The following is a 12,502-nucleotide window of genomic DNA, read 5'->3' as shown; positions in this document are numbered from 1 at the left end:
GATTTCACTCATGTGTAGAGGTTTTATTTTTATTTTATTTTTTAAAGATTTTATTTATTTATTTGAGATAAAGAGCATGAATGGGTCTACAGGAGGAGCAGAGAGAGAGAGGAAGAAAGAGGGAGAGGGAGAAGCAGATTCCCCACTGAGCAGGGAGCCCAATGAGGGGCTTAATCTCAGGATCCCGAGATCATGACCGGAGCCAAAGGCAGACAGTCACCCAACCAACTGAGACACCCAGGTGCCCCTAGAATTTTTTTTTAATTAATTTATTTATTTAGAGAAAGAGCACGTGCAGGTAAGAGGAGGGGCAGAGGGTGAAAGAAACCAAAGCAGACTCCCCACTAAGTGCAGAGTCTGGTGGAGGGCTTGATCCCACAACCCTGAGATCATGACCTGAGCTGAAACCAAGAGTCAGATGCTCCATCAACTGTGCCACCCAGGTGCCCCCAGTGGAATTTAAGAAACAAAACAGATGACCATAGGGGGAGGGAAGGAAAAATAAAATAGGATAAAAACAGAGAGAGGGAAGCCATAAGAAATTCTTAACTATAGGGAACAAACTGAGGGGAGGGGAGGAAGGTGGAGGAATGGGGCAATTGGAGGATGGACATTAAAGAGGACACTTGCAATGAGCCCTGGGAGCCATATGCAAGTGATGAATCACTAAGTTCTTCTCCAGAAACTATTACTACACTATATATTAAGTAACTTGAATTTAAATAAAATCTAGAAAGAAAAATAAATAAATATAGTAAAATAAAATTGAAATCCTATAATAAAAAATATATTAAATCCTCTCATTCTATCCTTTTTTTCTTTTAACTTCTTAACTTTTTACATTTCTTTATATCTTTGTGCTACATTTTCAGTAACTTCCTTAGCTCTCTCTTCCCTTTTTTTAAGTTTTCTCTTCAGCTAGATTTTATATGCTATTTAACTTTCAAGTTGAATTTCTAATTTGAATAATTACGTATTTTGTATTATTATTAGAAGTTAGCTTTTTTAAAGATTTTTAAAATTTATTTATTCATGAGAGACACAGGAGAGAGAAAGAGGCAGAGACATAGGCAGAGGGAGAAGCAGTCTCCATGCAGGGAGTCCAATGTGGGACTCGATCCTGGAACTCCAGGATCACACCCTGAGCCGAAGGCAGACACCCAACTGATGAGCCACCCAAGTCATCCCAAGTTACGCTTTTTTATTTTCAAATCTACCCTATTCCTTTTGGTAATTCCTTGTACCTACACCTACTTTCATAACCTCTTTTATTTTTAAAAAACTATTGCATGTCCTTATATTCCACAGTGACCGTTTCAATGCCTGTCCTTTTTTGCAGATTGTTCTCTGCATTTTGTTCTTTATGTTGATTCTTTTTTTTTTTTCCTACCATGGCTTATTTTTGTGTGTATTTTACAGTTTGGGATGATGAAATCAAGTTCCTTGGAATTTTATCTGTATGAATTTCCTAAAACCTAGTGTCTTCGTTTCTTAGGGCCTCTATAGCCATTTACCACAAACCAGGTGGCTTATACAATAGAAATTTATTCTCTCAGAGTTTAGGATGTCAGGAGTCTGAAATCAAGATGTTAGCAGGGCCATGCTCTCTCTGAAGTTCAGAGGGGAATTCTTCCTAGTCTCTTTCAGTTTCTTGTGGCTCATGGCATCTCTTTTTTTTTTTTTTTTTTTTTTTTTTTAAGATTTTATTCATTCATTCATGAGAGATACGGGGAGAGAGAAGCAGAGACACAGGCAGAAGGAAAAGCAGGCTCCTTACAGGGAGACGGATGTGGAACTTGATCCCCAGACTGGGATCACAACCTGAGCTGAAGGCAGACACTCAACCACTGAGCCATCCAGGTGTCCTGACTCACAGCATCTCTTAGCTGTGGCAATATGACATGAATCTCTGCCTTCATATTCACATAGCTTCTTTTTTCATTTATGTGTGTTTCCCTGTGTCATCTCCTCTTCTCCCAGGGATAAGGACGCCAATCATTGGATTGAGGGCCTACTCTGCATTCAGGGTGTTTCATCTCAAGATCTTTAATCACATCTACAAAGATCCTATTCCCAAATAAGTCACATTCTGAGGTCATAAGTAGAAATAAATTTTGAGGAATCACTTTTCAACCCACCACACCTAAGATTTAAGTGTGTTCTGCCAATGAAAATTTGCTTTTGCTTTTGGAACCTGGAAGATCTACCAATTTAGGATAGTTTTAACCTAAAATTTCTCCTTGGATTTTTTCTTTTTTCCTTTTCTTTTTTTCAAAATATTTGTTTGTCTGTTTCCCTACAGAGGCCTATGTGAAAGTGGGTTGTTAGGAGTTCTCAATCAAATCTTTTCCCTCCTCTGAAGAACACTGTCAACACAGGTGATATCTCTTCTATCTTTTGTGAGATGGGTTGTTTTCAAGGTTTCTATTCAGGGTGCCACTCTTTGAGGGAATCTGGTTTATTTTTATGGTATTCCATTTTTTATTTTACTTTTAATTGTAGTATAGTTGACACACAATATTATTTTAGTTTCAGATGTAGAACAGTGATTTGACAATTCTGTACATTACATAATGCTTATTACGATATGCGTAGTTACCATTTGTCACTATGCAAAGTTATTACAATATTACTGATTATATTCCTTTTTCTGTACTTTTCGTCTCCATTACTTATTTATTTTATAACAGGAAATTTGTTCTCTTAATCACCTTCACCTATTTCACCCAACCCTCTCAGTATCTCCCCTCTGGCAACCACTGGTTTATTCTCTGTTTTTATGAGTCTATTTTGGTTTTTTGTTTGTCTGTTTGCTCATTTGTTTTATGTTTTAGATTCCATGTGTAAGTGAAACCATATGGTATTTGTCTTTTTCTTTCTGACTTATTTTGCTTAACAGAATACCCTCTAGATCCATTGAGGGGACTGGGTTTTATTCCAGTAACTCCATGCTAACCTCACACCTTGCTTAGGTTCTAAGCTTTATTTGCTATCCAAAGAAAAGTTTAACTGCGATCCTGAATAACCACTCTAGTCTCTTACTTTCTTATAGTTTCATGGCCTCCGAGATTGTCCTCACTTTCCCACCAGCTCAGCTCTGCATATCAAAAATTTGTGCATCATTGAAGGATACCAAGTAAGATGTGAGCGAATAAAAGATGTGTAATCATGTTAAACTAGAAAAACATCAGGAAGATGTTAATTCTTCAGAAGTTAACTCATAAATTTATTTCAAGACCAGTAAAGTGGTTTTTCTTTTTTTAATTTCGGAATGAGACAAACCAGTTCTGAGTTCATATGGAAAAATAAATAAAAATAGTTTGCAAAGCTCTAAAACAATAGGACCCCCTAGTAGATATTTAAACACATTATAATGCTAAGTAAATGAAAGTGCACTTTCACATGGAAGACAGACGGAATAGAAAGCCCAGAAATATTCCAAAATACACACAGAAATGTAGTACATGACAAAAGTGACATTTCCAATTGATATGGGAAAGATGGGCTGTGTAGTATTGATGTTAAGACAATTGAGTAACCATCTGAAAAAAATAAAGTTGGGCCTGTACTTTAATCAGAATAAACTCCAAGGGAATCAAAGATTTCAATTTTAAAATGAACCTATATATATTTGTAAGAGTTCTTTAAGCATATATTGGATAATCCTACAAATTGATAAAAGATAGGCAATTTGATTTTTAAAAAATGGGCAAAAGACCTGAGCAGATGCTTCATAAAATAAAATGCCTAACTGGCGTGATGCCTGAGTGGTTCAGCGGTTGAGTGCCTTCAGCTCAGGCCATAATCCTGGAGTTGAGGATTGAGTCCCATATGGGGCTCCCTGCGGAGAGCCTGCTTCTACCTCTGCTTGTGCCTCTGCCTCTCTCTGTGTGTCTTCCAAGAATAAATAAATACAATCTTTAAGAAAACCAAAACCAAAAAAAGATGCCTACCTGGCCAGTAAATACATGGAAAAATGCTGAACTTCATTAGTCCTCAGGGGAAGGAAAATTATATCCACAATGAAACACCACTATACATCCTCTAGAAAGGTTAAAATGAAAAAGGTTACTAATATGAAAAGCTGGAGGTGATGTGGGGGCACCTGGGTGGCTCAATGGCTGAGCATCTGCCTTTGGCTAAGATTATGATCCCGGAGTCCTAGGATCGAGTCCCATATCAGGCTCCCAGCAAGGAGCCTGCTTCCCCCTCTGCCTATGTCTCTGCCTCTCTCTCTGTGTGTCTCTCATGAATAAATAAATAAAATCTTAAAAAAAAAAAAAATGGGCCAAAGACCTTAACAGACACCTCACCAAAGATGGCAAATAAGCATATGAGAAGGTACTTGTGAGAAGATACTTCCCAGGAATCATGCCCTGAGCCAAAGGCAGATGCTCAACCACTGAGCAAATCCCTGGCCTATTTTTAAATAGAATTTTTTAAATTGTTGAGTGTTAAGTGTTCTTTATATATTTCGGATAACAGTCCATGATCTAATTTATATATTGTGAGTATTTTCTTCCAGTCTATAGCTTGTCTTCTAATTCTCTTGAGGTTGTCTTTCACAGAGTGTAAATTTTTCATTATAATGAAGTCCAGTTTATCAATCATTTCTTTCATGAATTATGCCTTTGGTACTGTATCCAAAAAGTCATTTTCATATACAAGGTAATATCAGTTTTCTCCTATATTATCTTCTAGGAGTTTCATACTTTTTGCATTTTACATTTAAGTCTATGAACCATTTTGGGTTAACTTTTGTGAAGGTTGTAAGGTTTAGGTATGGATGAATTTTTTATTTAAATTTTTTTTTTTTTTTTTTTTGCCTGCAGATGTCCTATGCCTGCAGATGCCTGCAGGTTCCAGCATTGTTTGTTAAAGAGACTATGTTTGCTCCATTGTATTGCCTTTGCTCCCTTTCCAAATATCAGTTGACTATACTTAACTGGGTCTATTTCTGGGCTCTCTATTCTGTTCCATTGATTTATTGTTTATTCTTTTACCAATTCCACAATGCATTGATTATTGTAACTTTAGAGTAAGTCTTAAAGCCAAGTAGCATCAGTCTTCCAATTCTATTCTTTTTCCTTCAATGTTATACTAGCTGTTCTGAATCTTTTGCCACTCCATATAAACTAGATAATCAGTTTGCCAATATCTACAAAATAACTTGCTGATATTCTGATTGGAATTGCTTTTAATCTATAGATCAAATTGGGAAGAATTGACATCTTGAGAATATTGAGTCTTCCTATATATGAACATGGAATCTCTCCTTTTTTTAGTTCTCTTTTTCATCAAATTCTGTAGTTTTCCTTATATAGATCTTGCACATGTTTTGTTAGATTTATACTTAAGTATTTTAGTTTGGGGGTCTTATTATAAATAGTATTGTGTTTATAGATTTAAAATTCCAGTTGTTCAATGCTGGCATATAGGAAAATGATTGCCTTTTTTATATTAACCTGGTATCTTGCAACCTTGCTATAATCACTTTTAGATCCAGGAATTTTTCATCTGTTCTTTTGAATTTTCTGCATAGACAGTTTTGTTATCTTTAAACAAAGTACTTTCATTTCTTCCTTCCAAATCTGTATACCAGTATTTTCTCTTCTTATTTTATTGAAATAGTTAGGACTTCCAGTAAGATATTGAAAGAATGTTAAGAGGGAATATCTTACCTTGTTCCTGATCTTAGTAGGAAAATTTCTCATCATTAAATATGATGTTACCTGTAATTACTATTGATGTTCTCTATCAAGTTGAGGAAGTTCACTTTATTTCCAGTTTTCTGAGTTTTTCTCATGAATGGGTGTTGAATTTTGTCAAGTACTTTTTCCACATCTCTTGACACACTCGTGTGATTTTTCTTTTATATCCTGTTGATGTGATGGATTACATTAGCTGATTTTTGAATGTTGAACCAGCCATGGAATAAATCTCATTTGTTCATAATATATAAATCTTTCTATACATTGTTGGATTTGATTTGCCAATTTTTGGAGGATTTTTTAAATCTATGTTCATGAGAGATATTGGACTATAGTTTTCTTGTATGTGTTTGTCTGATTCTGGTATTAGGGTAATGCTAGCCTCATAGAATAAGGAAGCTTTTCCTTTGCTTCTGTTTTCTGAAAGAATTTATTGGCAAATGGTATAATTTCTTCCTTCAGTGTTGGTTAGAAATCATCCATGTACCCATTTGGGCCTGGTGGTTTCTATTTTAGAAGTTTATTAATTATTGATTCAATTTCTTTAATAGCTGTAGGCCTATTCAGACCATTTATTTCTTCTTGTGTGAGTTGTGACAGATTTGTGTATTCCAAGGAATTGGTTCATCAAATTGTGGACATAGAATTGTTCATAGTATTCTTTTATTATCCTTTAAATTATCTGTGGAAACTGTAGTGTTGCCCTCTCTTTTATTTTTGATATGAGTCATTTGTGTCTTCTCTTTGTCCTAGTGTTGCTAGCAGTCTGTTTTATTGGTCTTTCCAAAGTTCCAGCTTTTGGTTTTGTTGATTTTCTCTGTTGATTTTCTGTTTTCAATTTCATTGATTTCTGCTCTAATTTTTATTATTTCTTTTCTTTAGCTTACTTTGGATATAACTTGGTCTTCTTTTTCTAGTTTCCTAAGGTTGAAGCTTAGGTTTTTGGTTTTAAGACTTTCTCTTTTCTAATATATATACAAGCAGCATAAATTTGCCTCTAAGCAAGATTTCCCTGAATCCCACAAATTTTGATAAGTTGTATTTCCATTTTCATTTAGTTCAAAAAATTTAAAATTTTCTCTTGTGATTTCTTCTTTCACCTCACTGCTTTGTAAAAGTGTGTTGTTTAATTTCCAAGAATCTTGGAATTTTTCATCTATCTTTCGTTATTGATATTTAGTTTAATTCCATTGCGTCTGGAGACTATGTGTTAAACAATTTATATTCTTTTAATGTTGTTAAGACGCATTTTACAGTTCAGACTGTGGTCTATCTTGGTGAATGTCCCATGTGAGCTTGAAAAGAACATGTATTCTGTATTTGTTGGATGAAGTGGTCTATGGATGTCAGTTATATTCAGTGGGTCAAAAGTGCTATGTTTTTAATGATTTTTTGCCTGATGAATCTCTCCATTGCTGATAGACTGCTGATAAAGTCTCCAACTATAATAATGAATTCACTTATTTCTTGTGGCAGTGCTATCAGTTTTTGCCTCACATATTTTGATGCTCTTTGTGAGATGCATATACATTGAGGATTGTTACATCTTCTTGGAAAATTGTCCCCTTCATCAATATGTAATTCCCTCTTTCCTCCCTGAAAATTTTCTTCCCTTGAAGTCTGCTTTTTTTTTTTTTTTTAAATTAAAGTAGCTACTCCAGCTTTCTTTTGATTAGCCTTAGCATGGTATAACTTTCTCCACCACTTTGCTTTCTGATTCTTTACTTTTAATCTATAGATGTCTTTATACTTGAAGTGGATTTCTTACATAGGACATATAGTTAGGTCTTGTTTTTTGATTCACACTGAAAGTATCTCTTATTTGGTATATTTAGGCAATTGATATTTAAAGCACTTATTGATAGATTAAAGTTTATTCTGTTACTGATTTTGATTCACTGCCTTTCTTCTTTGTTCCTATTTTTTCTCTTCCACTCTTTCTGTTTCTTGTGGTTTTAATTAAGCATATTACATATGCTTTCTTGTATAGCAATTATACTTCTTTAAAAAATATTATTAGTGGTTGCCCTATAATTTGCAATATATATTTACCACTAATCCAAGTTCACTCTTAAATAACAGTACATGGCTTCACAGGTAAGTGCAAGTACCTTATAATAATAAAATATTCCTAATGTCCTCCTCTCATCCCTTCTATTATTGCTGTCATTCATTTCACTTATACATACCTCTAAGCATTTGATATATTATTGCTACTGTTATTTTAACCAAACTTTTTTAGATCAATTAAGAATAAGAAAAGTATTTCTTTTACATTATTCCTTCTCCAGTGGTTCTCTTTTCTTTATGTAGATATAATTTTTTTTCTTACCTATATCATTTTCCTTCTCCTTGAAGAAACTCTTTTAACATTTCTTGCAGGGCAGATCTACTGGCAACAAATTCTCCCAATTTTTGTTTTTCTGAGCAAGTCTATTTCTTCTTCACCTTTGAAAGATAATTTATGAGGTCATAGAATGCTAGGTTGATGTATTTGTTCTCTCAAACCTTTATGTATTATACTTACTCTTTTCTTGCCTGCATGGTTTTGGAGAGGTTGGATATAATTCTTATCTTTGTTCTTCTATAGTTAAAGTACTGGCCTCCCTCAAGATTTTTGCTTTATCTTTGATTTTATGCACCTTGAATATGATATTCCTAGGTGTAGTCTTTTGGAACCTTATCTTACTTGATGTTCTCTGAGCTTCCTCTTTCTGTGGTTTGCTTTCTGACATTAAGGAGAAAATTCTCAGTCAGTATTGCTTCAAAAATTTCTTCTGCTTCTTTCTTTCTTTTTTCTCCTTCTGGTATTCCCCCTATAGGCATGTTACACCTTTTGTAGATGTCCCACATGTTTTGGTTTTTCCGTTCCTTTTCTTCAATCTTTTTTTCTCTTTTTCAGTTTTAGAATGCTCCATTGACATGTTTGTAAACTCAGAGATTCTTTCCATAGCTGTGTCTAGTCTATAATGGACTTATCAAAGGTAGTCTTCATTTCTGTTACAGAATGGTCACCTGATTTATAACAACATCATTGGGAACTAACTGGGGAAAATATGGATTTTTAAACAAATGGGTCAACTAAATATCCATATAGAAAAATATAATCCTGATCTTTACTTTATATTTTATATACACACAAACACACAACATAATCCACAATAGGTTGTAAACCTGCATGTGGAAACTAAAACAATAAAGTGTCTAGAACTGTACTATTCAATATAGCAGCCACTAGCCTTATATGGCCATCTAAATAAAATTTTTAAAAATTCAGTTCCTCAATCATATTATCCACATTTTAAGTGCTTAATGGCCACATGGGCCTAATGGCTACTATATTGGGCAATGTAGACCTAAAACATTTCCATCATCACATAAAGTTGTATCACACAGCTATATTCTAGAAGAAAATAAAAAAACTTTGTGAGCAAAGATTTGTTAGACGAAACACCAAGTATACTAGCCATAAAAGATTGAAAAGTTGGACTTCATTAAACTGAGAACTTCTACATATCAAAAGATACCATTAAAAGAGTGAAAAGCCACACACTGAATGAAGTTATTTGAAAATGTGTATCTGATAATAGACTCATATTAATGATACATAAAGGACTCCCACAAATCAATAAGAAAAAGACAGATGCCCTACCCCTTAAATAGGCAGAAGAGGCACTTCACAAAAGAAGTTATCCAAATGGTCAATAAATATATCAAAGGTGCTCAAGGGAAATGAAAATTCTAACTGTAACATAATACTCTACACACTCACCAGCACAGCTAAAATTAAATTAACACACAAGATCAAGTATAGGTGGGGATATGGAGTAAGTTGGAGTGCTGTTGGGAGTACAAATTGGTACAACCATTTTCAGAAACCATTTGGCAGCATCTAAAATAAATATATGCCAATTGTATCACCCAGAAATTCCACTTTTGGATGTATACCCAAGAGATGTGTATTTATGTCCAGCAAAAGATTTGTGTAAGCATGTTAATAATAGCTGCAAATAATTTCATTACCTCAATAGTAAAATAGATAAATAATAATAAGCTATTATATATTCATACAATGGAATATTATCAAGCAAACAGATATACAAACAAATGTACTGATACCTGGAATGATAGGAATTGACTTCACAGACAATATGTTGAATGGGAGTACATATCACGTGGTTCTATTTACATAAACTTTCAAAAAGCAGACAAAAATTAATCTATGATTTAGAAATTAGAGGAGTTATTATCCTTGAGTATATCCACTGAAAGTATATATACTCTTTCAGTATATCACTGAAAGAGGGCATAAGGAGTCTTCTGAGATGTTAGAAATGTTGTACATGTTGGTTTTTGTGGTATATCTAGCTATACAATTAAGATTTATATAGCTACTCTTCATAAGTAATTCTAAACATATAGACATATATATGAATGTGTATATATATGTGTGTGTGTATGTGTGTATATACATATATGTGTATGTGTGTGTATACAATTTGTAGAGAGGGTTGTGCAGGAAACAAAATGGGCAAATAATAATGGGAAGGACAATATCTCCTTAAAGAGGCTGGCCAGAAAAGGTTCTAAGGAGGTGGCTTTAAGCAAGATGTAAATCTTGAAGTAGATTCCAGAGCCTAGAATCAGCAAAAGGAACCACAAGTGCAAGGACACTGAAGCAAGTAAGATCCAGAAATGGTAGAGGCCCTGATGGAAAGCCAGTGGGGCTAGAGCAAGCCCCAGGATGGATGCAGTCAGAGCTGCAATCAGAGGCCACATCATCCTAGGGTCAGATGCTAAGGTAAGGAGTTAAGATTTAATGAACCATGAAGAAAGGACACCTGAGTAGCTCAGTCAGTTAAGCCTCTGACTCTTGACCTCAGCTTGAGCTCAAGCCTTGTGTTGGGCTCCGTGCTGGATATGGAGCCCACTTAAAATAAAAAAAAAAAAAAGAAAGAAAAAGAACCATGAAAAATCACTGAAGAGTTTTAAGTAGGGGAGATATAAGATTCAATTTATGTTTGTTTGTTTGTTTGTTTGTTTGTTTAAATCATCCTGGCTTAAAAATTGCAAGAAGGCCTGGGAAGATGTAAGGAGATTAATTAGAAGGTAATTTCTATTGCCTGTAGGCCATAGAACAGCCACATCATATAACAGGGGCTGGGGGTGGGTGGTGAGGTTGGCACAATTTACATGGAATATGATAGGAATGAGGCTATTAAGAATTTGGCAAGGTTTGGACTTGTCAAGAAATCATGATTAGCAATTCAGAAGGAGAGAACTGGACAGATCCCAATCATGTTTTGGAAGTACTGTGACATAATTTGCTAATTTACTGGATATGGGAGGTGAGAAAGGTAGCCTTCCAAAGTGGATCTCAATAATCCTGGCCTCCTGGTATTCCAGCCCTTGCATAATCCTCTCCTCTTGAGTATGAATGAGATGTAATAACTTGCTTCTAACAAGAAGAACAAGATAAAGTGATACAATGTCACTTCTGAAATTAGGTTATAAAAGACTGTGACCTTTGTATTGCTGCATCCTCTCTCTGACTCTTCTTACAGGCTCATTCTGATAGAAAGGGCCACCTGGCAAGGAACTGGAGGCATCCTCTGGCCAACGGGCAGCGAGGAACAGAGACTCTCAGTCCAATGATCTGAAAGAAACTGCATTCTTCCAGCAGCCATGTAAGTGAGCTTGGAAGTGGATCCTTCCCCAGTTGAGCCTTCAGATGAGATCCCAGTTCTGAGCTGACAGTTTATTGCAGCCCTGTGAGAGCCTGAGAAGCAGAGGACCCAGCTAAGCTGTTCTGAATTCTTGACCCACAGAAATGATGAGATTGTATGTGCATTTTCTTAGACCAAATTTTGGAGTAGTTTGTTATGCATAACAGATAATAATAACTAAGAATATATAATAGATCACTAATGCAGGAGGTGAGGGAAATAGAGAAATCCAGGATAATTCCCACCTAAATTCTGCCTTAAGCAACTGAGTGTCTAGAGATACCAAGACTCCAGGAGTCAGTTCAGGGGTGATGGGGACAAACAAACAAGCATTTTGTGTATTACACATCCAAGTGAGCAATTGGGTGAGCCATCATGGAACCCTTCAACAAGATGTCAGAAGTTCTACTTTTCCACCAAGCCGAACAGTGAAATCCAAAAAGTGGGTTTGGACTCAGGGGAAGGAGCTAAGTCAGTGGAGTTTAAGAAAATGCAGTCCTCTCTTTGGTCAAGCCTAATTGTCCCAAGTTCCATTTGGGTGTTTGAGGCTAAAACCCCAGGCACTAAATCAGTGTGACATTGCCTTATTTTACCCTTGTTGCACTGTCCTCCTTGAGGAAGAGGAGAGGCAGCAAGACAGAGTTTGGCATTTCTGTTTCACAGGGCCACAGAGCAACATGATGGTGGCCATTTCTGAACCTGAAAGGCCTAAGCACCAAGCCTTAGCTCAGTGTTTCTCAACAGGACCCCTCTGTTGGCACTCGGCCCAGGACAATTCTTGTCATGCTAGAATGTCCTGAGCATTCTAAGAGGGTCAGTGTATATCTATAGAATCTGCTGGTAATGGTGACTATCCAAAACATCCTTCTCACAATTCCAGATGCCTCCTACTGGGATGGCACCTTATCCTCCTTGAGAACCAATGGACTATTTGTGCTCACTCCACTGCAACATCTCAGCCCACGCTTTGACCTTGCAAGGGGTTCCAGGTTATTAAACATTCTCATTCCTAGAATTTTAAATACAATGGGTTCCCAAATAATCAAAATATAATGTTAATATAAG

The sequence above is a fragment of the Canis lupus genome, chromosome 19 (genome assembly GCF_048164855.1).
Source record: "Canis lupus baileyi chromosome 19, mCanLup2.hap1, whole genome shotgun sequence".
NCBI classification, from domain to species: domain Eukaryota; kingdom Metazoa; phylum Chordata; class Mammalia; order Carnivora; family Canidae; genus Canis; species Canis lupus.
The sequence above is the reverse complement of the archived record's forward strand: the minus strand, read 5'-3'. Positions refer to the sequence as shown.